The sequence below is a fragment of the Capricornis sumatraensis genome, chromosome 5 (genome assembly GCF_032405125.1).
Source record: "Capricornis sumatraensis isolate serow.1 chromosome 5, serow.2, whole genome shotgun sequence".
Lineage (NCBI taxonomy): Eukaryota > Metazoa > Chordata > Mammalia > Artiodactyla > Bovidae > Capricornis > Capricornis sumatraensis.
Window position 1 is genome coordinate 93,971,831 of NC_091073.1, and position 24,813 is coordinate 93,996,643.

The following is a 24,813-nucleotide window of genomic DNA, read 5'->3' on the forward strand; positions in this document are numbered from 1 at the left end:
GTCAGAATGACATTCTTATTCCCCAACCATTAACTATTTTCGTGTGTGTCTCTCATAGAGAAAACACAGACTGGAACATATTTAAATTCTTTGATAATATTTTCATTAATTTTCAGCAGTAATCCTCCATTGTGGTCCCGGGTAAGGTAACATTGAACTGGGTATGTTTAATCTGGGAACTGGCCTTTGGGTTTGGTCTAAGTCCTCACAAATTTCAGATACTACCAGATCTTCTCCAACAATTTATCAAAATCCCAGTGATGGGCAGAGGTGGGTACAGTGAGACTTCTTATAGATGATATACAATATCTCAGGGGAGATCTGATCAATCTTATTTAACTATCACACAGTTACAGAGGATATAAATTGCTTCTTTCCACCTCATCAGTGAAGTAATTCCCTGTGGTATTGCTATGGTCACGTCAGCATTATGAACTTTGTACTCAGCTAGAATGCTCTTTACAGTTTCAGCATCCGGCTCACTCTGGCAGCAAGTGGCTTTCAGAGTAATGCTTCCTTTATCCATCTTCTGAAAGCTAATATAAAAGGGTTTGCTGTTTGTCGGGGTCCAGCCCCGGTGGATCCAGGGTGATTCGAAGGGGAGATGGAGTAGGCAAGGAAAAAACTTATTTATTTATTAATATAAGATTAGATTAGGAAGAAATAGTGTAGTAGGAAAATTAAGTGGAGAAAAGAGGCTGAATAACTTGGTTTACGTGGAAAGCCAATAAAATTCCAGACAAGGAGCCTGCACCATCTACGTTAGGCCACCGGCGTCCGTTTGAATATTGGAGAGTGCCCTGCCTTGGGCTCTCTCTCTTACGGATCTTAGAAGCCGGGACAAATAAGTAGACATGGCGAGCCTCCATGCCCCAGATGGGAATTCAGCCTGAAATTAGAGTAAAGAGGAGACACAGGGGAAACCAGTCCTTCCAATGACTGGCCCGGCCTCTACTGTCTAGAAACGCCTTTTATACCTTTTTGATTGTACATAGAGATCAATGGGTAATACAAAGTTATGCAGCTTTAGCAGCCCAGACTCTTATCAAAATCAAGCTTTCTCTCTGGATATCTAATTGTATACACAAGCCTTAGGTGATTTACATCATCTTCTGGCCAGAGGGCCAATTAACATTTTACAGCCTTTTTTCTGATAAGGGTTTGTCAACCAGAAGACTTATTTGTGTTGATCTTCCCAAAGTCTGGTGCCACCCTCAGAAAACACTAAATAAAGTTACATTCTTACATAGCAAGGGCACAAGAGGAGTGCAGTGATATATAACAAAAGAAAAGTAATTAACTCAAAAGTCTAGTGTTGCTAACATCCAAACTACTATATACCCTAAATTTTACATAATGGAAGATACAGAGTCATGCAGGGGCAGCAGTCGTGACCTTTTCAGTATATCTTTTTGTATACAAAAGGTCTCAGGTGATTTACATTATCATCTGGCCAAGAGGCTTGCTAACACCTTTTGGCTCTCTTCCTTAATGAATGTTAATCTCGTTTCCCCTGAAGTGTTTTTCTTTAATCTGCATCTCCTTAAAGCACTAAAGTTACATCTCTATAGAACAAAGGCTCAGTGGGTTATAACAAAGAAGGTACTTAACTCAAAGATCTAATGTTGCTACTTGTTTTTTCTATATACCAACTATATCAACAAATAAAAGATATGAAAATTTGGCAGCAAGTATTGGCTCAACCATGAAACGCTTAATCAGTTTTATTCTAATGATCTTGACACCTCGGAAGCCCCTGCAATCCTAGGATGTTTTCAGCTTCCTGTGCCTCTCTTGGTTGGGAGACTGTAAACAATTCACAAGCTGTAGAAAGTCCGGGGGAATCTGTTAGGCAAGTTAGAGAGCTATCAGAGGGGGTTTTAAGCCGAGACATTCTTTTGCAGGAGACTGAAGCCCTGAATTAACTTTTTTCCAGAGAGTGTCAGAGGAGTGGAAAAGCAGAGTACAGTAAAGACTGGCAGATTTTGTTTTTTTGGGGGGTACATGCTCAGGAAATACCAGGGGGAAAACCTGAGGCCTGATTCACCTTGTCCATCAAGGCCTCTGCTGCATGACCTTGTCACGGGTGGGATTCCTCACGCTGGCTCCCGGCAGCTGTTCAAGCGAATGCCAAAGGAGTCCAGCTCGTTTTCAATTATATTCTTATGTCTCAAAGGTTTCAGAGCCCCCAGAACATTCAGGATCAAGCTACACATTCGGGCCACTGCAATGACATGACAGCCTCTCTACCTTTCTCATCCTTGACACTTTCAATGATATTTGAGGGTTCCTGGAGCTGGATTTTGATTTTTTTGTGTCTGATGACACACGGGTCAGAGGAGTGAATCCCAGCGACCACCTTGGAATATACTTCGGCCAAGCTACTGAACTGCGTGGACTTCCACACAGTTAGAAAGCCCACTAACTCAATTGGAGCATCACCTCTCTTGGCCACACCAAAACCTTCTGGCTCACCAGCACCACCACCTTTTGGAGAAATGAGTTTTCTGTGAAGCTTAACAGAGAGAGCCTTCAGTTCAGTTCAGTTCAGTTCAGTCACTCAGTCGTGTTCAACTCTTTGTGACCCCATGAATTGCAGCATGTCAGGCCTCCCTGTCCATCACCAACTCCCGGAGTTCACTCAGACTCACGTTCAAAGAACACCCAGGGCTGATCTCCTTCAGAATGGACTGGTTGGATCTCCTTGCAGTCCAAGGGACTCTCAAGAGTCTTCTCCAACACTACAGTTCAAAAGCATCAGTTCTTCGGCGCTCAACCTTCTTCACAGTCCAACTCTCACATCCATACATGACTACTGGAAAAACCATAGCCTTGACTAGACAGACCTTTGTTGGCAAAGTAATGTCTCTGATTTTTAACATGCTATCTAGGTTGGTCATATCCTTCCTTCCAAGGAGTAAGCGTCTTTTAATTTCATGGCTGCAATCACCATCTGCAGTGATTTTGGAGCCCCCCAAAATAAAGTCTGACACTGTTTCCACTGTTTCCCCATCTATTTCCCATGAAGTGATGGGACCAGATGCCATGATTTTCATTTTCTGAATGTTGAGCTTTAAGCCAACTTTTCCACTCTCCTCTTTCACTTTCATCAAGAGGCTTTTTAGTTCCTCTTCACTTTCTGCCATAAGGGTGGTGTCATCTGCATGTCTTAGGTTATTGATATTTCTCCTGGAAATCTTGATTTCAGCTTGTGCTTCATCCAGCCCAGTGTTTCTCATGATGTACTCTGCATATAAGTTAAATAAGCAGGGTGACAATATACAGCCTTGACGTACTCCTTTTCCTATTTCAAACCAGTCTGTTGTTGTATGTCCACTCTAACTGTTGCTTCCTGACCTGCATATACATTTCTCAAGAGGCAGGTCAGGTGGTCTGGTATTCCCATCTCTGATAGAGCCTTCAGTTCAGTTCAGTTCAGTCGCTCAGTCATGTCCGACTCTTTGGGACCCCATGAATTGCAGCACACCAGGCCTCTCTGTCCGTCACCATCGTCCAGAGTTCACTCAAACTCCCATCCATCAAGTCGGTGATGCCATCCAGCCATCTCATCCTCTTTCGTCCCCTTCTCCTCCTGCCCCCAATCCCTCCCAGCCTCAGAATCTTTTCCAATGAGTCAGCTCTTCGCATGAGGTGGCCAAAGTACTGGAGTTTCAGCTTTAGCACCATTCCTTCCAAAGAATACCCAGGGCTCATCTCCTTTAGAACGGACTGGTTGGATCTCCTCGCCTTAAGCACCTCTAAACAGTGGTTTTGTACTTTTAGTTCGAGCCATCTCGGCTTTGATCCCACAGGTGTCGGCTAAAATGCTGCTAATGATGGCGATTTCCCCGGGGTGCAGAGGCCTCCACACAGATTGCTTCTGTCACACATCTGCCAGCGGACCTGCCACCGCCGGCAGTAGCTACTGCTGTGCGCAGGCGCGATACCTCCTACTTCTTGCGAAAGTTCAGTGTGACACTCACTAACTCCCCATGACAACACAGTGCAGCAGGGTGCAGACAAACCTTCCGTTCCCCATTTTTTGAAGAAGGTTTTCTGTCATTTCTTTTTTATGGCATGGGCTGTGTCATTTAGTACGGACTTCTGGCTTTTATGTGTGCACAAGTATGTAGTGTCCAAAACCAAATTCTGCACACTGAAAAAATCAAAGCAGAAAGATGAATTTATTTTCAAAGCTTATGGCCTGCAAAACCAGGAAACTCAAGGCGACCGGCAATGTTTCCTCTTGCTTACTGACTGCAGTTTTTGTTTTGTTTTTTAATCACTACATAATTATATTTTAATACATAATCAAAATACAGACCACCATAGTAAATTGATGCCAATAAAATATATTTCATTTGCTTTGGATGACAAATGGTTACTGTCCTTCGTCATAAATGAGTTCTTAGAAACCAGTAACAAAGACATTGACATTCCTAAGGAAATTAAAAAAAAAAAAGCCAGAGGAAAATAAAAGAACACAAGTGACTTCTAAGAACTAAAGGATGTTTATGGAGTAAATGCAGAAGTTATTTGTCTTTTTCTGAGACCTGGTGGCTTCTTCCTTTTTTGGGTGAAGGTAGCTAAGTCAGGATCAATGAAGTCTAAAGATGGTGTGAACACACTTGGCATTTGTGTATTGGCTGATGTACTCTGCTCATTTCTGAGAAAAGCTGTCAATTTCCTGCAACTAATGTTAGATAAAGTTAAATTTAATTTTTCTTTCATGTGTCTACGTTAACCAGCTCCATTTTGTCTCCAACATGAGTGACTCCATTTTGTTTTGGTTCTACAGTGTACATACATGTATGCACACATCTGCACAAGGCCAAAATTCTGGTGGGCTGTGAGGTCAAGTGCTTTTACAAGACGGAATTAGAAAGAGATTGATTCCAGAAGATGGATGTCTTCTGAGACTGAGGCTGTAAAAGTAATGTACTCTGGTGGCAAGTCAGTTCTCTCCAAAAGTGAGGTTGCAGTTGACAGCCCAAGGGGTGGGAAGAATCGGGCTAGGAAAGGAGCTTGCGTGGACAGAGCAGCATCCATACCTGCCTCACCACCTTTAGCATATTGATGGCAGGTCCAGCCTAGCCCCAGAAGCTGGTATCAGACCTTGTTGGTGAGGAGGGGCATGAAAATCCGAAGTGCTCTATGGGACCATTCTTTGGCCCTTCTCTACCCACTGCTGTGTATGTCAGAGTCTAGGACTCTTCATCTTTCATTATAATTTATAGTGATCAAATGTTCCAGGGAGAAATGATATATTGAATTATCTGTTAACATTCAGTGTGGAACAGTTCGTAAACGGTAGGTCAAGAATCACTAGAATCTTGGCAGATTGATGTGGATTATACTGTTTCCCCTTTTACCATTTATCCATCTACACTGTGGAGTTTACAAAGCAGATACTAAAGTGAAGAATTAGTAATTGCCACATTGCCTGATTTTTCAGATATAATGGAAAACGGAAAAGTCATAGAATGTTAAGTAAGGAAAAGCTGTGGCACTTTGATTTTTTAAAAGTTTTGTTCTGAAAATCATGTGTCATTAAGTTTGTAGTTAATACTAGAAAAGATTCTGGCTTTCATTATGAAAGAGATAATTTATTCACATACAGAACAAGGCTCACTGATTAGGAGTACTATGTAGTCAGTTAGAATAAACTTTTCTTTCAAAACTAAGTTCAGCATTTGGCAAAGTTTGATTGGTACAGGAGAAACAATGTATTATTTTTTAACCTAATCACTTAACAGTTTTTTTAGGCAAAATTGAGATGTGCAGACAAGATGACTAAAGATGAGTAAATTTTTAACTTTTTATATTAATACCAAAATAACAGGAGATGCCTACATAGAGGTTGCATAAGTAATTGATACATTTCTGTGAAATTTATTAATGACTTAAGATGCAGAGGCATACTTGTAAAATTGATCAACATTTATCTGGAAGTACAAAATTAATAGCTAATATGATCTGGAGTAGAATCAGGATTCAGAAAAATCTTTAGAGTTGAAATAATAGGCAGAATTCACTAAGAAAGTGTTTATATGAGATGTCCAGAAGTGGCAAATTCATAGAGACTAAAAGTAAATTAGTGGTTACCAGGGCCTGGGGGAAGCAGGGAATGAGGAGTGACTATTAGCAAATGAAGCAAATGATTTCCTTTTGGAGTGACACAATGTTTTGGAACTGGATAATGGTAATGGTTGCATAATTTTGTGACTATACTAAAGTCCAGGCTTTCTGAGTGGTGCTAGTGGTAAAGAATCTGCCTGCAATGCAGGAGATGTGGGTTTGATCCCTGGGTCAGAAAGATTCCCCTGGAGAAGGAAATGGCAACCCTCTCCAGTATTCTTGCCTGGAAAATTCCATAGGCAGAGGAGCCTGGTGGACTATAGTCCATGGGGCCCCAAAGAGTCAGACACAACTGAGCACGTACTGCTGCTGCTGCTAAGTCGCTTCAGTCGGTCCGACTCCATGTGACCCCATAGACGGCAGCCCACCAGGCTCCTCTGTCCCTGGGATTCTCCAGGCAAGAACACTGGAGTGGGTTGCCATTTCCTTCTCCAATGCATGAAACTGAAAAGTGAAAGTGAAGTCGCTCAGTTGTGTCTGACTCTTAGCGACCCCATGGACTGCAGCCCAACAGGCTCCTCTGTCCATGGATTTTCCAGGCAAGAGTACTGGAGTGGGGTGCCATTGCCTTCTCTGGAGCACATACTAAAATCCACTAAAATTTACACTTTAAAAGTATGAATTTAATGGTAGGTGAATTATATCTCAGTAAAACTTTAAAAAGGCACTTATGTTTAATAAACTGGGAATAGAAGAAAAATGTATGAAAAACAGAAGGAAATTGAACATAGTAAAGGATTTTTATCTTGCACATGTAACCAGGTGAAAGTTTAGTTGCATTCTCATTAACTCAGGCATTAAAAAATGGAAAAAATAATAGAAGTAAAATAGAAGTATATTATATCTATTATTATGAAGGCCTTGTTCTAGGTATTATAACCAATATATATACTGTAAACATTCTGACATGATATATATCATATTTAAATGCTGTGGAAGAGAAGGCCATATTATATTCAATGAAGATGGTTTGATTGTCTAGTAAAAGTGTTAGTCTCTCAGTCATGTCTGACTCTTTGTGACCCCATGGACTTTATAGACCACTAGTCTCCTCCATCCATGGGATTATCCAGGCAAGAATACTGGAGTGGGTAGCCATTCCCCTCTCCAAGGGGTCCTCCCCAACCAGGGATTGAACCTGGGTCTCCTGCACTGCAGCAGATTCCTTACCATCTGAGGCACCAGGGAAGCCTATATAGAACACATAAAACTTTATGAAACAAATAGATTTGAAAGAATTCAAAAAAGAATTCCAGATGAAAAGAATTAACAAAGTCAACAGGTTCCTTATATGTTATCAACAAACAAATATAACAAAATGAAATGCAAAACAGAACTCAATCAAAATAACAATCTAAAAAATAAAAATACTTAGAGTTAAATTCATGCGATATTGGCAAAGATGAAGACACCTTATATGGATGTCAGAGATGGGTAATTGTAAGAAATTGAATGAAAACAATTTTGTGTATGCATATATGTATATTTCTCTAAGCAGAGAATCTAAACAGTCCATCAAATTCTCAAATGAGCAAAAGAAACAAAAAAGTTTATATATCATTGCCCATAAAGCAGCAGAATAGTGTAGTAAGAATTCATTGATAAATGGGTAGTATAGCTTGATATAAATTGGAAATGACAGATAAATGGAATCATAAAGAAAAAATTTTTAAAATATATATTTGGCATATGATAAATAATACAAAAATAATTGATAGATGATCAATTTTTAAACAGTATTTGAGAAAATAGATAATTATTTAGAAAAAAATGCAGTCTTCTTCTTCCCATAAACCAAAATTTCAGATTTATTAAGGATTTTATATAAAAATTAAATCTTAAAATATTAGAAGAAAATATAGGTTAATTTTTATGTAGGTGTAGGTCTTTAAGAGAGGCTTCCCTGGTGGCTAAGTGGTAAAGAATCCGCTTGCCATAGAAGACTCCGGTTTGATCTCTGGGTTGGGAAGATCCCCTGGAGAAGGGAATGGCAACCCACTCTAGTATCCTTGCCTGGAGAATTCCATGGACACAGGAGCCTGGCGGGCTACAGTCCATGGTGTCTCTAAAGAGTCAGACATGACTTAGCAACTAAGCAGCAATGACATAATTGTTTTACTATATGAATACATATCACAATAAACTGTGGAAAATTCTGAAAGAGATGGGAATACCAGACCACCTGACCTGCCTCTTGAGAAATCTGTATACAGGTCAGGAAGCAGCAGTTAGAACTGGACATGGAACAACAGACTGGTTCCAAATAGGAAAAGGAGTACGTCAAGGCTGTATATTGTCACCCTGCTTATTTAACTTATATGCAGAGTACATCATGAGAAACGCTGGACTGGCAGAAACACAAGCTGGTATCAAGATTGCCAGGAGAAATATCAATAACCTCAGATATGCAGATGACACCACCCTTATGGCAGAAAGTGAAGAGGAGCTAAAAAGCCTCTTGATGAAAGTGAAAGCGGAGAGTGGAAAAGTTGGCTTAAAGCTCAACATTCAGAAAACGAAGATCATGGCATCCGGTTCCATCACTTCATGGGAAATAGATGGGGAAACAGTGGAAACAGTGTCAGACTTTATTTTTGGGGGGCTCCAAAATCATTGCAGAGGGTGATTGCAGCCATGAAATTAAAAGATGTTTACTCCTTGGAAGAAAAGTTATGACCAACCTAGATAGCATATTGAAAAGCAGAGATATTACTTTGTCGACTAAGGTCTGTCTAGTCAAGGCTATGGTTTTTCCTGTGGTCATGTATGGATGTGAGAGTTGGACTGTGAAGAAGGCTGAGCACTGAAGAATTGATGCTTTTGAACTGTGGTATTGGAGAAGACCCTTGAGAGTCCCTTGGACTGCAAAGAGATCCAACCAGTCCATTCTGAAGGATATCAGCCCTGGGTGTTCTTTGGAAGGACTGACGCTAAAGCTGAAACTCCAGTACTTTGGCCACCTCACGCAAAGAGTTGACTCATTGGAAAAGACTCTGATGCTGGGAGGCATTGGGGGCAGGAGGAGAAGGGGACGACAGAGGATGAGATGGTTGGATGGCATCACTGACTCGATGAACGTGAGTCTGAGTGAACTCCGGGAGTTGGTGATGGACAGGGAGGCCTGGCATGCTGCGATTCATGGGGTCACAAAGAGTCAGACACGACTGAGTGACTGAACTGAACTGAACTGAACTGAATGTATACATATAGCTGAGTATTCTTTTGCAAACAGGAAAGTATAAGAACTTTACGTAGAGTATAATAGGCAAATAACAAAACAGGAAAAGCATTGCAATATATTTGACAAGTTTTAATGTTAATACATAAAACTCTCTAACAAAAACTTCAAAGAGAGAGCTCAAAAGAAAAGTGATCAAAGGGCAAGAAAAAAGCAATTTCTAAGAAGAAATACAAATAACCAGTAGACATATAAAATGTTCAAAGGTAATCAAAGAATCTCAAATTTAAATAACAATAATATAGAACTGGCTAATATTATGAAATTTGGTAATTCCCAGGGTTTAAGCTAGAGTTAAGAAATGGGCTTTTACTTTAATACAGTAATAAGTAAGGTTAAATTGCCATTCATGTCCTGAATTTGCATTTCGCCAATATCTATCAAAAGCCTTAAAAAATGTGCTTAACTTTGTAAGCACTGGTCTCAGAATATCTTAGGGATATAATTGTGTAAATACTCACAAATGTCTATTTGAGAATTGTTTTGCAGCAGTTTTTATATTGGTGAAATTTTTAAATAGTATTAAAGAGGTTAAATGAATTATGGCTTTGGAAATACTGATTTCCAAAGATAGTCACAACAGTATTTTCAGTTCCACATGTTCTTCCTTAACCTTGTCACTCCCTAGTTACCATTTTCCTCGCCCTTGAACCTAGGCAATACTTTATGGCTCCTTCACTGAGTAACAGATGATGAAAGTGAAACTGGATGACTTTTAAAGGCAAAAGACTTTCCACCTGATTCTCCCCTTTGGGATTTTTCTCCCTTGAAACTCAGCTTGGGATGAAGCCCAGACCTCATGGCAAGGTCACCTGTAGGTGTTCCAGCAGAAAGCCCCAGGTAAGATTGCTGCCAACAGCCAGTATCTACTAATCATCTAAGTGAATGAGGTTTCAGATGATGCTAGCCTCCAGCCTTTGAGTCACTACAGCTGATTCTAAGTAGAGCAGACAAATTGTTGAATGCTTCCAAATTGCAGATTTGTGAACAAAATGAATACTGTTGTTTTAAGTCACTACATTTTGAAGTGGTTTATTATTATACATAGCCATAGAACCTGGAACAATGTTACCTCCAAAACTGAAATATTGTGGGGGCATTTTTAAAGAAAAACATAGGTGGAAAATATGTATCTTTAAAATTTTACAGACATTTACAAAGTGCAATTGAGAAAAAGGGTAGATCATAAGAGTATATATTATTATATCTAGTATATATAGTAATACTATAGTAATCTTATTGGAGAAGGACATGGCAACCCACTCCAGTGTTCTTGCCTGGGAAATCCCACGGACAGAGGAACCTGGGAGGCTACAGTCCATGGGTCACAAAGAATCGAACACGACTGAGCGACTGAACAATAATAATACTATATATCATATAGTATACAGTATATATAATAATTACATTTTGTGTATGTATACAAAAATTCACATAAATTTCCAACAGTCAGCATGTGTATGTATAGAAAAGGCAGTTGGGAAAGTATTTAAAAAATGTAGACAGCAGTTTTCTTCAAATGTTTGGAGTAAAGCAATGCTTTATACTTAATTTATGTTGTTGCTCATCTTGCTGATTTTCTAATTTTTAACAAGTGTACATTGATCACTTGTTCGATAGAGATTAAACAAATTGAACTTAATAAACAGCTGGTAGAGTATCAAATACAGAGGAACCTGGCTCAATAGCTTTTCATAAGAAAAAGACAGGTGTTTTAGCTGATTACAAGTTCAAAATTAGTGAACAGTGTGTTTTAATTACCAAAATGTTTTTGCAAACTTAGGTAGCAATTACAAAATTCTAGAATCCAGAGTACTGGAGACACACTGAACAGATTACACTTCAAGGTAACACCAGTTTTAAGAAAAACAGCAACTGATCTTTTTCAGAAGAGACTGACGCAGATGGTGGTAAGGTTGGAAGTGGGATTATGTGAGGGATAGTAGAAACAGCAGGGAATCCTGTTGTGTTAATAAAGAGAAAACAGATATATTTTATGAGAAATGGGGTTAGACTTCATCTGGATAATTTCAGAGAGTAAGAATTAAGCAATAAATGAAAACCCTAAAGAGACAGATGTAGCTCAATTAAAGACACTATTTTCAATTAAAGTGAGCTATTCAAAAATTGCAAGGGTAGCCAAAGAATGTAATGAGACCAAAACCTTGGTCTCTGGTTTTGAGGTTCCCAGGTGTCAGGATGTTTATAGAACTCTGCTCTTCGTGGAAAGGTCTGGTCGAGTATTATTCGAAGACCTGTCCCTTTCCACATCTATGAGTTTCTGTCGTAGGATCAGAACCACGACAATATACTCTGTGGCCAATACTCTATAGTCACTCTTTAGCATACCTTTTTCTAATAGCCTGATTTTCTGAATTCCCAGTCTTTGCTAATTAGCACAGCTGAACTGAGTTTGGCAGTGATTTTTCTCAGAATTAAAGACTCATGTTTTCGTAAGATGATGTGTGTCTTAATTAAGTCTCCTCATTAAAACTCCCTAGCTTTGATTGTTAGTGTCTGTCTCCACACAGCACAAAACAGACATTTGGCCATTTCTTATGTAATTTGATTGGTATAACAACTCATTGTATTATTCAGCTCCACAAAGCAAAGTTTTAGGTTTGTTTGTTTGTTTTTTCCATCTAGATGGGCTTTGTAGGTATGCTTCTTGTCTACTTATTTAAGTGGAGTTCCTGACACACCTGAACACTCTGCTTACCTACAGATTAAAGATTTTATCAAGTTGTTGGAAGAGTAAAGATTATTTCCTTCTTTTTCTACAGCAATTATGAGGAATTAATTTAAACTGAGCATTTTAAAGGAAAGACAATGTCCTCTTACAAGCTTGTTAAGACCGTGTAGTTTTCCTGTCACCTTGGCCCTGCAATCTCACTCTGATTTTGCAGCATTGATGTATTTCAGCACTTCTGTGTTTACGGTAAAACATCACCCTTTCTTACTTTCTAAAACGTAGATACAGGTCTCTACACATCTGATATTTGGGTCAAATGCTCTTACACCTCCCTTCGTGCCTCTTCTTTGTTCTTAAAAATAGGAGGAGATTGGAGGGTTTATAAAATTGTGAAGATACTCCCAGAAAATATGTGGTTTTATTCTCTTGACTCACATCTAGATACAGTCAAATAATTGAACCCAGCATGCAGCTCTGAGTCATAGGGGAATTTTATGATATCTGCAAAACATTTAAATTTGATTTGTTAAATTGTACCTAAAATGAATTTAGGCAGTTCTTAATAATTCTTAATAATGATAGCACAGAAAATAAGCATAAAATATCCAAGAGAAGATAAAGATATGTGATAGATAAATGTAATATTAAATACACCATTTGGGTTTCCCAGATGGTGCTAGAGGTAAAGAACCCAGCTGCCAATGCAAGTAGATGTAAGAGACGTGGTTTCAATCATTGGGTTGGGAAAATCCCTGGAAAGAGGGCATGGCAACCCACTCCAGTATTCTTGTCTGGAGAACCCCATGGCAGGCTGCAGGCCATAGGATTGCACAGAGGCAGTCCAGAGGATTGCACAGAGTCAGACAGGACTGAAGCGACTTAGCACGCACACACATTCCATTTACTGGAAGCAATGTCTCTATGGAATACATCTAATAAAACAACTCAAAGTATTTGCTGTGTAAATTTTCACAAGACAAATTCCCACTTAGAAGATATAATAACAGAAGCAAAAAAGTAGAGCTATATATATTTTAAAGTCTTTACTAATGATTTGAAAAGCTTTTCAGCAAAAATTTAGAGTGCAAGCTATATTCAAATGATCTGCACTGACTATTTATTGCTAGGTGAGACATAAATCACTTTCAATCAAAATTATTCCTGATAATAATCCATATATGGCTAATTTTTACTTGAGTAGTTGTGAAAATCCATGACCTACTTGGCAAATTGGTGAAATGTCCTTTTTCTTGTAGGAAGATACATTCATATAGTGGTATGTGTTAGAAGATGACTTGCATTGCTTCCTGTTTGCCCGTTTGTATGGACCCATTCAATTGGACTTGACAAATAATTTTTACCAATGACTTTTGTTCACTTGGTGGGCAGCCCTTGAATGCCATTATTTTTTATTGATTAAGCACAAAAATAAATGTTCATCTCACTGACAGTTATGGATATGGTAAAAGAAACAATACTCCCCCTCCAAAATGGAACCCCCCCACATTTTAGCTTAATGATATTCTCTTAAGTGCAAAGGTCTAGAAGATGAGCATAATACTAGAGCATAATGAGCTGTTCATTTTCCACTGGGAGTAGTTTATATTTACCTGACTTGTGAATTGGGAGAAGCTCAAGTTTGGAAGCCAAATTTGTAGTCATTTCTGAGTGTATATTGAGAAATCAGGACCATGTTTTCAGCTTTCTTGTGACTTCTCTGCTTTTGCTGTGCTCCTTCATCTCACTCTGTGACAGGTTAAAGTCATGAGTGAATTTTGGGGTTTTGAAATAGGATGACCTTGGTCTCATCCCAGCTCTATCAGCAGCTGTGTGACTTGGATAAGTTACTTAACAGTCTTATATTCTGGATTCTTTATCTCTGAAGGAGGGATAATATTCCTATCTCATGATTTTGTGAAGATTAAATAGACCAATGCAAGCACAGTGCTTAGTGAGAGGCATTGTGGAGGCTATAGTGTAGGATTCAGTGTTTATAGCATTACTGCTATTATTACTTTAACAATGTTTGGTGTACACAAAAGGAAGAAATGGCAAACCTTGCTCTTGGCACTGATTCTATTCTCCATAAGTTTAGGTGTGATTGAGGAGAATTTTCTTTTCTATGCACTCTGTGGTTGTTATCATTCATTTTTATACATTTCAGTATTCTTTTCAGGAGAATACTGTACCAGTCCTGAAGATTCACTCCATAAAAGTGGCATCTGCCAGCCATATCCCTAAGAAACTATTCTAATTTATAGGAACCAGGTGTCTGAAATTTGAGATATATTGTGCTTAAGAAGGATTTCTTAGTGATGGAAAATTTTTTTTCTAGTGAAAGTATTTCACAGAAATTGAAATAACATTTTGTCTTGTCTTAGAAAATAACTTATGCATTATTATTTCTTTAGTTCCAAGAAAACAGATGAGTAAGAGTAAGTGAGAATCTAGGTTCAACTATAAATTTGTCTATAACATCAGTGGTTCTCAAACCTGGTAGCCCATCAAGATATTCTAGGAAGCTTTTATTATTAATTAATTAATTTATTTTTTTACTTTATTTTACTTTACAATACTGTATTGGTTTTGCCATACATTAACATGAATCCACCACGAGTGTACATGTGTTCCCAAACATGAACCCCCCTCCCACCTCCCTCCCCATAACATCTCTCTGGGTCATCCCCGTGCACTAGCCCCAAGCATGCTGGATTCTTACATGATAGTATACATGTTTCAATGCCATTCTCTCAAATCATCCCACCCTCTCCCTCTCCCTCTGAGTCCAAAAGTCCACTATACACATCTTTGTCTTTTTTGCTGTCTGGCATCCAGGGGCATCATTGCCATCTTTCTAAATTCCATATATATGTGTTAGTATACTGTATTGGTGTTTTTCTTTCTGGCTTACTTCACTCTGTATAATTGGCTCCAGTTCATCCATCTCATCAGAACTGATTCGAAATGAAGACTTCTGGGAACTTCCTTGACAGTCCAGTTGTTAAGACTCTGTGTTTCTAATGCAGGCATGCTGGTTTGATCCCTGGTTGATCCCATGCCACACAGCATGGCTGAAAAAAAAGAAAATCTTTTGTAAAATCTTGGTCCACTGGGAGTTGACTTGGAGGAGGAGGTGAGGATCTGGTTACACTGTGGGCTAGTGGCGATCTTGCACCATAGGCACAAGACATGAGTATACCAGAAGAGGTGTAAAGCTAATAACACATCAGGTTGTGAGACCTGCACTTCCTTCATAATGCTCTTAAGTTTTACCATGAGTCCTTTGAATTTCCTTAGATCATATGGCAAGTTCAGTTCAGTTCAGTTCATTTCAGTCACTCAGTCGTGTCCGACACTTTGCAACCCCATGAATTGCAGCACGCCAGGCCTCCCTGTCCATCACCAACTCCTGGAGTTTACTCAAACTCATGTCCATTGAGTTGGTGATGCCATCCAGCCATCTCCTCTGTTGTCCCCTTCTCCTCCTGCCCCTACAGGCAATTAATTATCCTGTTGCAGTCACTAGTGATTCAGCTACCATCAAAACATCTGCTCAAGGGTTAGACTCCTTGAGCTGTAAGAGTATTATGCCTCAGAGGCAATTTGAATGACCAGGAGACATAGGAGCATGAATGGGCAAATATCTTCTACGTTTGACCTGTATTTTTGGAAATTATGTCTGATTTAAGCCTCTACTTTAAAGATGTCTACTTTATTCTGAGAATATGGATGGTTTATGAAGGGTTTAAAGGATTATTCTAACACAGAACATCCATCTTATCCAACGTCCCAAACTGTCAACTTGAGAGTTGACAAATGTGCAAAAAGGCCACAGTATTTCACAGTAACTGTCACAGAAGGTGGAGCCTGGTTCCCCACCCATTAAACCTGGGGCTTGCCTTGCGGCCTTCTTTGACACACTGAATGTAGTACAAATGAAGAAGTAAGTACAACTTGTAATGGGTTATGAGCCTCTACCTCAGGAGGCCTTGTAGCTTCAGCCTTTGTTGCTTGTAGAACCCTGTTGTTACCATGTGGGTGAGTCAACCTGGTGGATAAGTAGAGATCAGTGGCACATTTGCATCCATACCCAGATGAAAAACAGCCAGATAAGTGACTCTAGAGTGATCCAGAGGCCATCTTAGGTCACTGGGCCACCAACTGGCCTTCTTCATTCTGCCTGAATCCAGAGGGATTAAGCTAAGCAGAGCCAGATCACAGAGTAAGTCTGACTATAGAATCATGAGCTAAGTAAATGTTGGGTATAATGCTATGTAGCAAAACCCAACTAATCTACCTGGAATAGTCCTAGTTTAGATCCTTTGTTATGGTGTAATTATTAGTATGGCCTTCTTTCATTCTCAAAACTATCATTGTTCAAGTATAGGTTGTACAATTAAGTCAACAGTACTACTGTTGATTTGCCAGACAAATTTTATATTTAAAAATGTATTTTAAAATTAGTTATTTTCGGTTTTAAACTCCTTAAATGAATTTCTGTTGTATTTAGAATAAAATTCAAATTCCTTTCCTGGTAAATAAAGTCTTAATAATCTGGCCCCATTCCCTTTTCTGTAGATTTCTCCCTCTGGTTCCACAGTCCAGAAAACTGACCTCCTTTTTGTTCCATAAACAGGTAAAGTTTTTTCTTTGAACCTTTAACTTTGTTTTTACTTCTTTTTCTAATGTCCTTTCTCCTGCTCTATACAAGCAGCTTCTTCTGGTCATTAGAGCCCAGCTCAGTGCCACAACCTCTGAGAAGGCTTTCAGAGGTCCCCCACTGAAAGAGGCATCATTTCAGTCTTAAGCACAGCTCACTCTTCATTTCCATCATTTATTTTATCACAAAATATAACTTTAAAAATGTTAGTTAACTTGATATTATTAATCTTCCCCATTAACAAGTAAACTCCTTCAGATAATTGAATCCTAAAGTTTTAACAGAGTACCTAGCAGAAAGGAGTGAGATAAATATCTGGTGAATAAATGCTGTGTGCTCAACTCTGGACTTAGAATTGATAGTCTTGGATTTGAGTTTCTCCTCTTCTGTTTCTAGGGTGTTTTATTTTGAGTAAGTCACTTACCCTCGTGGCACTTATTTAAACATTTTGAACATATAGAAACTGGGATATTACATGTGACAATGAATGTAGAGTGCAGGGTTGACTGGAATGTGTTATTAAATGTCAGCCGTCATTGCTAGCCGTTCTCTCTTCAAATGATATGATCCTTTTTACAGCAAATAGGTATTTATTTAAAATGCACTTTTCAATAGATATTAAGTGCTTTTCTTAAGGTTCAAGGTCTTTGGTTACCTGTATTTATCTCAAAAGTGAAGAAAGCTCTGCCAACCACATCCCATTCTATCCTGTGTCCTGTGAATTATTATTTTTTTTGTTGACTGATTGAGCTGAAGGCAAAATAAGGGTAGTGGCTCATCCAACTATCAGTCTTGTCTTCTGTCATTTATTTCTTGTCTTTCAGATTACAGCTTTTTTTTTAAAGCTCATTTTGAAGCAGACAAATAGACTAGTTCTCCTTACAAGTGTTTTTCCTGACAACTGAAACAATATTTTAGACTGATATCTCATCATACCACCTCAGCATAGCTTTGAGAATTATGAGATTTGTTACTGATTTGATATTGAATGATTACAAGACTGGAATTGTGGGACTAAAAAAGCCAGTGCTGTTTTCAAAGAAATGCCTCTGCATCTCAGAACATGTAGCTACTGAAATCATTCTATTAATAAATAAAGTAACTAATGCATGGATATATTACATATATTTCACAATAACCTTTTAAAATGAATTAAATATAAAATAATTCAAATAAGGATAAACAAACAATATTTGTATTATATTTTTTCCCTAAAGTTTTATTTGTATCATATATAAAATGCATATTTTTTACATCTATAAAGTATCTTAAATACTCTCTGTGAAACAGGACAGACCATGAGCAAGACATTGACAATTTAGGCCTTGTCTTTCCTCGCTTCATGTGACATCTCTTGCCAAATGGAGTGTAAATAACTCAAATTGAACATATGTAGTATTTTCCCTCTTTTTATTTTTAAACTGAAAGTGTAACATATGCACATAGCAAACCTTTCAGGTTATACAAATGTGTTTATGGTAAAACATCAATTCTCCTCTCACTGTAGATTCTTATTCCTCCAGTGCCCCCTGAAAGTAACCTCTACTGAGTTTCTTCTGCACATCTATTCTGTGCATACGTATTTTACATACATGTAGATGATGTTTATCTTAAGCATCTAAAAGAATCTCTTCACGCCCAAATGGTCCTTTCCTTTGGACAACATCCTTAACCTTTGTTATCTCAGATGACTCACCTGTATAATTAACCCACTTTCAGAGAGTTAATTTGGGATATATATATATATATATATATATATATATATATTTTTTATGAGACCCTTGAAAGAGTATCTGGTACAAGGGAAGTACCCTGTATTAGTTATCACTGTCTTTGCATCTTTGCCCAAGATCTAGCATTACTGATTGACATAACTGCATTTTAGTAAAGGTATGGTATTTAAATGTTGAATCCAAATAGTTTCAACTAAAATGGTCCTGTGGTACAGACTATAAAAGTCTCACACAGAGACATATTTTTACTAAAGTCAAAGAAGGATTTAAAAAACCAGTAAACATGAACTTAGAACATACAGCTTATTTACTACAGAGCACAATTTGCCATTCCTTAGATACCTTTGCTCAAATGGTAAATGCTAGAAGAAAATGAAATAATAGAGATAGGGGCTTTCTGTATTTCTTTGCATTACTCATTTGCTCATTTATGAATTTAAAATGTATTTATTTTACGTTTAATTCTATATCAGATGCAAACTTAGGTGAAAAAGAAGCAGATAAAATAATCAGTTCAGTTCAGTTCAGTTGCTCAGTCGTGTCCAACTCTTTGCGACCCCATGAATTGCAGCACGCCAGGCCTCCCTGTCCATCACCAACTCCTGGAGTTCACTCAAACTCATGTCCATCGAGTCAGTGATGCCATCCAACCATCTCATTCTCTGTCATCCCCTTCTCCTTCTGCCCCCAGTCCCTCCCAGCATCAGAGTCTTTTCTATTGATTCAACTGTTTACGTGAGATGGCCAAAGTATTGGAGTTTCAGCTTCAGCATCATTCCTTCCAATGAACACCCAGGACTGATCTTCTTTAGGATGGACTGGTTGGATCTCCTTGCAGTCCAAGAGACTCTCAAGAGTCTTCTCCAACACCACAGTTCAAAAGCATCAATTCTTCAGTGCTCAACCTTCTTCACAGTCCAACTCTCACATCCATACATGACCACAGGAAAAACCATAGCCTTGACTAGAAGGACCTTAGTTGGCAAAGTAATGTCTCTGCTTTCCAATATGCTATCTAGGTTGGTCACAGCTTTTCTTCCAAGGAATAAGCGTCTTTTAATTTCATGGCTGCAATCACCACCTGCAGTGATTTTTGAGCCCCCCAAAATAAAGTCTTTCCACTGTTTCCCCATCTATTTCCCATGAAGTGATGGGAGTCACGATTATCATGGACTTCATAAGATGATGGAGAGGAATTTATTAGTGAAGTAATTACATACCTGATATTAAAACAAAAGGTAAATTTATCTAAGAATTTTATTTCCAGTCAATTTGTCATGAAGTTCTGAAGGCAACCAAGAGTTATTTTCTGTTATTGAAAGGCTTATAAAATATACCATTCCTATATTCTAAAACACATTGTTGGATGATGGGTCCCAGTAGAGTCTCTCCTCAATCTCTCCTTTTGTTGACAGAACCCTCATTATTCCTGTCCATACAGAAATCTGCAAAGTCAATTGGAATGCTTAGATAAATCTTTGTTTACTTTATTTTGTTTCTTACTTTATAGGGTTTATATTAATTGGTGCTACTGTGTTTTTCATTTTAGGGTATATTAGTACTCATTTAAATTTTATATATAATAAGATACATTATAGGTGTGAGGATGGTGGTATATCTATGAAAATAAAAGCTATCATTATGGTCCTCATGTCATAATTTATTTGACATGTCATAATTTATTTGACATGTCATAATTTATTTGATATGTCTTGGTTGACATATGGGCTTGACGTATATTTTGATATTACAAAGGTAAACTTTTGCTATAAGACAGTATGCTTATAAGACAGAATGTATGTACATCTGTTTCATTTTTCTACCTCTGCAAGCATATCTGAAAAATATGTCATATATTGGATTGTGGTGTTAAAGATCTCTGTAATTTTGATAGCTATTGCCAGATTTTTGTTCATAAGAATTGCACCAGTATGTATTCCAGTCAGCGGTATATAAAGATTTCTGTTTCCTCATAGTCTGTTATTTCGAATTTTCAGTTTTTGCAAATATGATAAGATCAGGTGACTTTTCAAGATAAATTTATTTTTTTTCATTATAGATGAGTTTGAAATCTGTTTATGTGTTTAGCAGCTGCTTGCATTCTCTTTTCTTCTCATAACCTTTGCCATTTTTCATTTTTGTGATTTAGTTTTTGTAACATACATTCTAGCATGAGTTGTTCTTCTTCTGTTTTAGAATCACAGATATTTTCCCAGGTTGCCTTTTGAATTCATTTATGGCATTTCTTAACTTTTTTTTTTTTTTTTGGTAGTGAAAGTTATCAATCTTTTCATTGAGAACCCCGGGTTTTGAGTGGTTGTATGAATATCCTTTCCAACTTTAAGTTTATATGCGAATTCTCCATAGTTTCCTCATTGCTTCTGTAGTTCATTTAAATTGTAAAAAAAGAAAGAAAGTTACAATTAAATTTTTGCTTATAATGATTACTTTTGAGGTATGTCAGGAAAGAAACCACTCTAATTTTATTCCATATTTCTATGGGAGCAGAGCTGGAGTCTAAGGCCTGTGAAGGAAATTGGGGTCTGGTGGGTGCCAAAGTCCTTGCAGAGGATTCTCAACAGGCCACAGCCTTAGAAGAAGGGAAGATTGGAAATAGAAAGGCTGTCATGGAGACTGATGTTAGCTCTGGAACATTTCAGTTTCCAGGAGTGGATAAAGACAATCCCATGTTTATACTGACCCCTCAGTTCAGCTCAGTTACTCAGTCATATCCAGCTCTTTGTGACCCTGTGGCCTGCAGCACTCCAGGCTTCCCTGTCCATCAGCAACTCTTGGAGCTTGCTCAGACTCATGTCCATTGAGCCAGTGATGCCATCCAACCATCTCATCCTCTGTCATCCCCTTCTCCTCCCTAGCAGAAACCAAAGATAAATTACCTCTGGTGAAACCTCACATCATTTTGAGCCTCAAATAAAATTATTTATACAATAAATTTTGCAAATACAATGTCTGGTAACATCATAATAAAATATTCAGGATGTCATGGTGCACAAGGAGAAGAAACAGGGTGAAAAAAGCCCAGCAGAAATAAGCAATGGAAAAGACCCATAGGTCTCCAGATAGTGGAGCCATCAGAGAGCCCCCCACCCCAAATAAATGAAAGGAGATAACATATGAACTTAATTTTGTAGAGAACTGGACCCATAAGAAAGAAATTATTTTAAGGCCAACAAATGTAATAACAAGATTTAGAAATAATCGGTAAAGATTTCTCAATATATTAGATATAGATGGGGACAGCATTTGTGAACTAATAGATAGGTCAGAAGAACATGCCCAGAAAGAACATGGACAAGTCAAGACTGAAAATAAGCAAGAGAATGTGAAGTACACAAGTGAGTCATTCTAATTTAATAGGATTGTTGAGAGAAGGAGTAGATAGGGAATATAATACTTCAAAAGATGTAAGAAAATGCCAAGTGCAGCTGAATTTAAAAAAAAAAAAAAAAAAAAAAAAGATTATCTTGAGAGCAACAGTGATCACCGGCGAGTGATTTCTTGCTAGAAAAAAGAATTGTGGTCTTAAAGGTAATGGAGTAGCAACTTCAAAATGCCAACTGGAAATCCTCTGTTGAGTGAAAGAATTCACTGACAATGAAAGTTAAATTAATAAATTTTTTGGTGAACAAAAACTGTGAGTATCTGTCAGTAACATGGCACAAAAAGATGTTAAAGGGTTTTATTCAGGCAGCAGGGAAACTTTTCCAGATGAAAACAAAGATGCAGGAGGAAATAAAGAGCAATGAAAATAGAAATTATGTGGTCAAGCCACTTTAATCTCCATTTTTATTTTAGTCTCAATTCTATCAATATAATTAGTTGATCTCAGTCAATCAATCTGACTTTTTGAAAAAATGATTTTTATAACAGTTTTCTAAGTAGATACTTAAGAATGTTCATGGAAACAATATTTATATAATTATTGTACATTTGTGTGTATAATAAACCTGAGCTTTTCTTTCTTTGATGATATTTTGGATATTCTTTCACTCTATTCTGTTATTATCTGCTGCTGCAGAGAAATCTGAAGCTTGCTTTGTTCTCTCCCTTCCCCCACTTTCTCCTGCTTTCTGTATTGTCAAGGTTTAATAACTTGACTGGGATATAGCTTATTATTGGTCATTCTGGCTCACTTCTACTGCTGTGATACACTCTGCTAGTTTCAGAAAATGAGAGTTTTCTAGAATGGAATATTCGAATATATAGTTTTGTCTTTTTTTTCTCTTTGGAGACTCCAGTTATTCTATATTGGCTTGGTTTGCCTGTCTTCTTTTTTAAATATAGTCTCTCTGATTCTTCTCAATTTTCCTTAACTCCATTTCTTTTAAGTTTGACACAAATTTGTATTCACTCTTTCACTTACTATATTTTCATCAGTTTCTCTTCTTTGTGTTCCTTCAGAACTTCCATCGCTTTCTGTTATTTGTGTTCCTTCATTTCTGTCATTGTTTTTATTCCTTCTAACTTTTTTCCCAAGTACTATCAGCTCACACATTATTTCCTCTTCTGTCTCACCATCTTTGTTCTGAGTTCTAAAATTTCTGGTTTGTGACTTCCTTCACGGAAGAGATGGCTTTATTGGATATTTCTAGAATTGTGACAAAGTAACTTGTACAGCTTTTAACTTGCATACGGAATTACTTTCTAGTGAATGCTCCTTGTTTGTAAGTTTTGCTGTTATTTCCTACTTTTTTTTTTTTTGGTTTTACTCCTCCCTGATTTCTGCTGCTTTTGTTGGCTTGTTCTTGTTTTTTATAGTGCTGTCCAAAATCCATGTATATGTCCTGAGTCAAAGCTTCACTATGTGAGTTTTTGTGTATGCTCTATCTTAGCTTAGCTATTGTTTCCATCCATGTATTTTCAATGTTGTCTTTGTGGTGTCAGGCTTTGCACTGAGCTTTGGGGAAGTAACAGTGAACAGTAAAGGCAGGTCTTCTGCTTTCATAGATTTTATAAGATTAGCACAGGAAGAAAAATAAGTGAATTCAATACAGTGTATGCTAAGTATGTACTATGAGAGGAGAAATATAGGATACTATGGAAACATATTAAGAACATTAAACATTTAGATTCTTCTAATATGTTCTAGCGTGGACTTCCATGGTGGCTCAATGGTAGAGAATATGCCTGCACTGTGGGAGACCCAGATTCAATCCCTGGGTTGGGAAGATCCCCTAGGGAAGGAAATGGCAACCCACTCCAGTGTTCTTGCCTGGAGAATTCCATGGACAGAGGGGCTTGGTGGGCTACAGTTTGTGGCGTCACAAAGAGTTGGACACTGCTGAGTAAATAACACTTTCACTTTCAATGTGTCCTAGCACAAGTCCTATAGTTTGGGGAGTGTTGAGGATTCTGTCTAATATTTGGAAGAATCATGAGAAGATTCCTAGAGGGAGGAACATCTAAATTGAGGTTCAGCTCAAACTAAATGTGTTCTAATTCCAAGCAGAAGGAACTGTTCATGATAGTATATACTGGCAAAATAAAGTGCAAAAGAACATAGTATTGGTGGAGGAATGAGTTTTGTTGCTCTGTTACCATTTTGTGAATCCATCAGCCGAGTGAATCTGTGAAGCTGTTCATTTTAGAAGCACTATTTAGATTTTTGTTAACCCCTTGTAGAACTGACTTCAGAAGCAAGAAAAAGTGGGAAATGCTTTTAAAAAATATTCTCTCTGTGAAAAATGGTAGATCAAATAGATCAAATTTAGACTTAGAGGATAAAATATAATACTTTGGCTGATGTTCCATCAGAATTTGGAAAATTGTTCCTTTGGAAAACTCTTTTTTGATAATATTCTTGCTCTTATTCTTAGTAACTATCCTGCTGTGATCATGTCTCAACAGGATCCTTCCAGTCTTTGTCTGCCCAGGACCTGCCTCAGTTGAACTTTGTAAGTTTAAAATGACTTTAGGCTAATGTGAAAGCTGCTGCTGAGCCCCTTCAGTATTATTCCTTTGAAAGCAATATTTTAGCTCCTCTTTTGAAGATTCTTGCTGTTTCACAATATATGCTGGTCTTAATCTTTCTTTTCTTTCAACAGTTATCACTTCCATAAGACTGTCTTAATTTTCCCAATATTTCTCCTCTGCATTAAAAAAATCCCATAAGGAAACACAAAATTTTTGTCCAAGAGGTGTTAGCTAATTGCAACAATTATAGTATCCATGTGGCATGCTTCCAGCTTGTCAGCTACCATACAGCATTCAAGCCAGCTTGCTGGATTCTTTAATTTGTTTCTGTGTTTAAAGAAAGTACACAAACATTAACTAACCTATCATATTTATGCCACAAATGTCGTCTTGTTATAATTAAATCCTCTGAGTATTT

At 37.7% G+C, this 24,813-nt stretch overlaps 1 pseudogene; it reads right to left on the reverse strand.

Annotated features, from left to right (window-relative positions):
- Positions 1-29: 29 nt before the first annotated feature.
- Positions 30-22,977, reverse strand: LOC138079729 (developmentally-regulated GTP-binding protein 1 pseudogene; annotated as a pseudogene).
- Between the last annotated feature and the right edge of the window lie 1,836 nt (positions 22,978-24,813).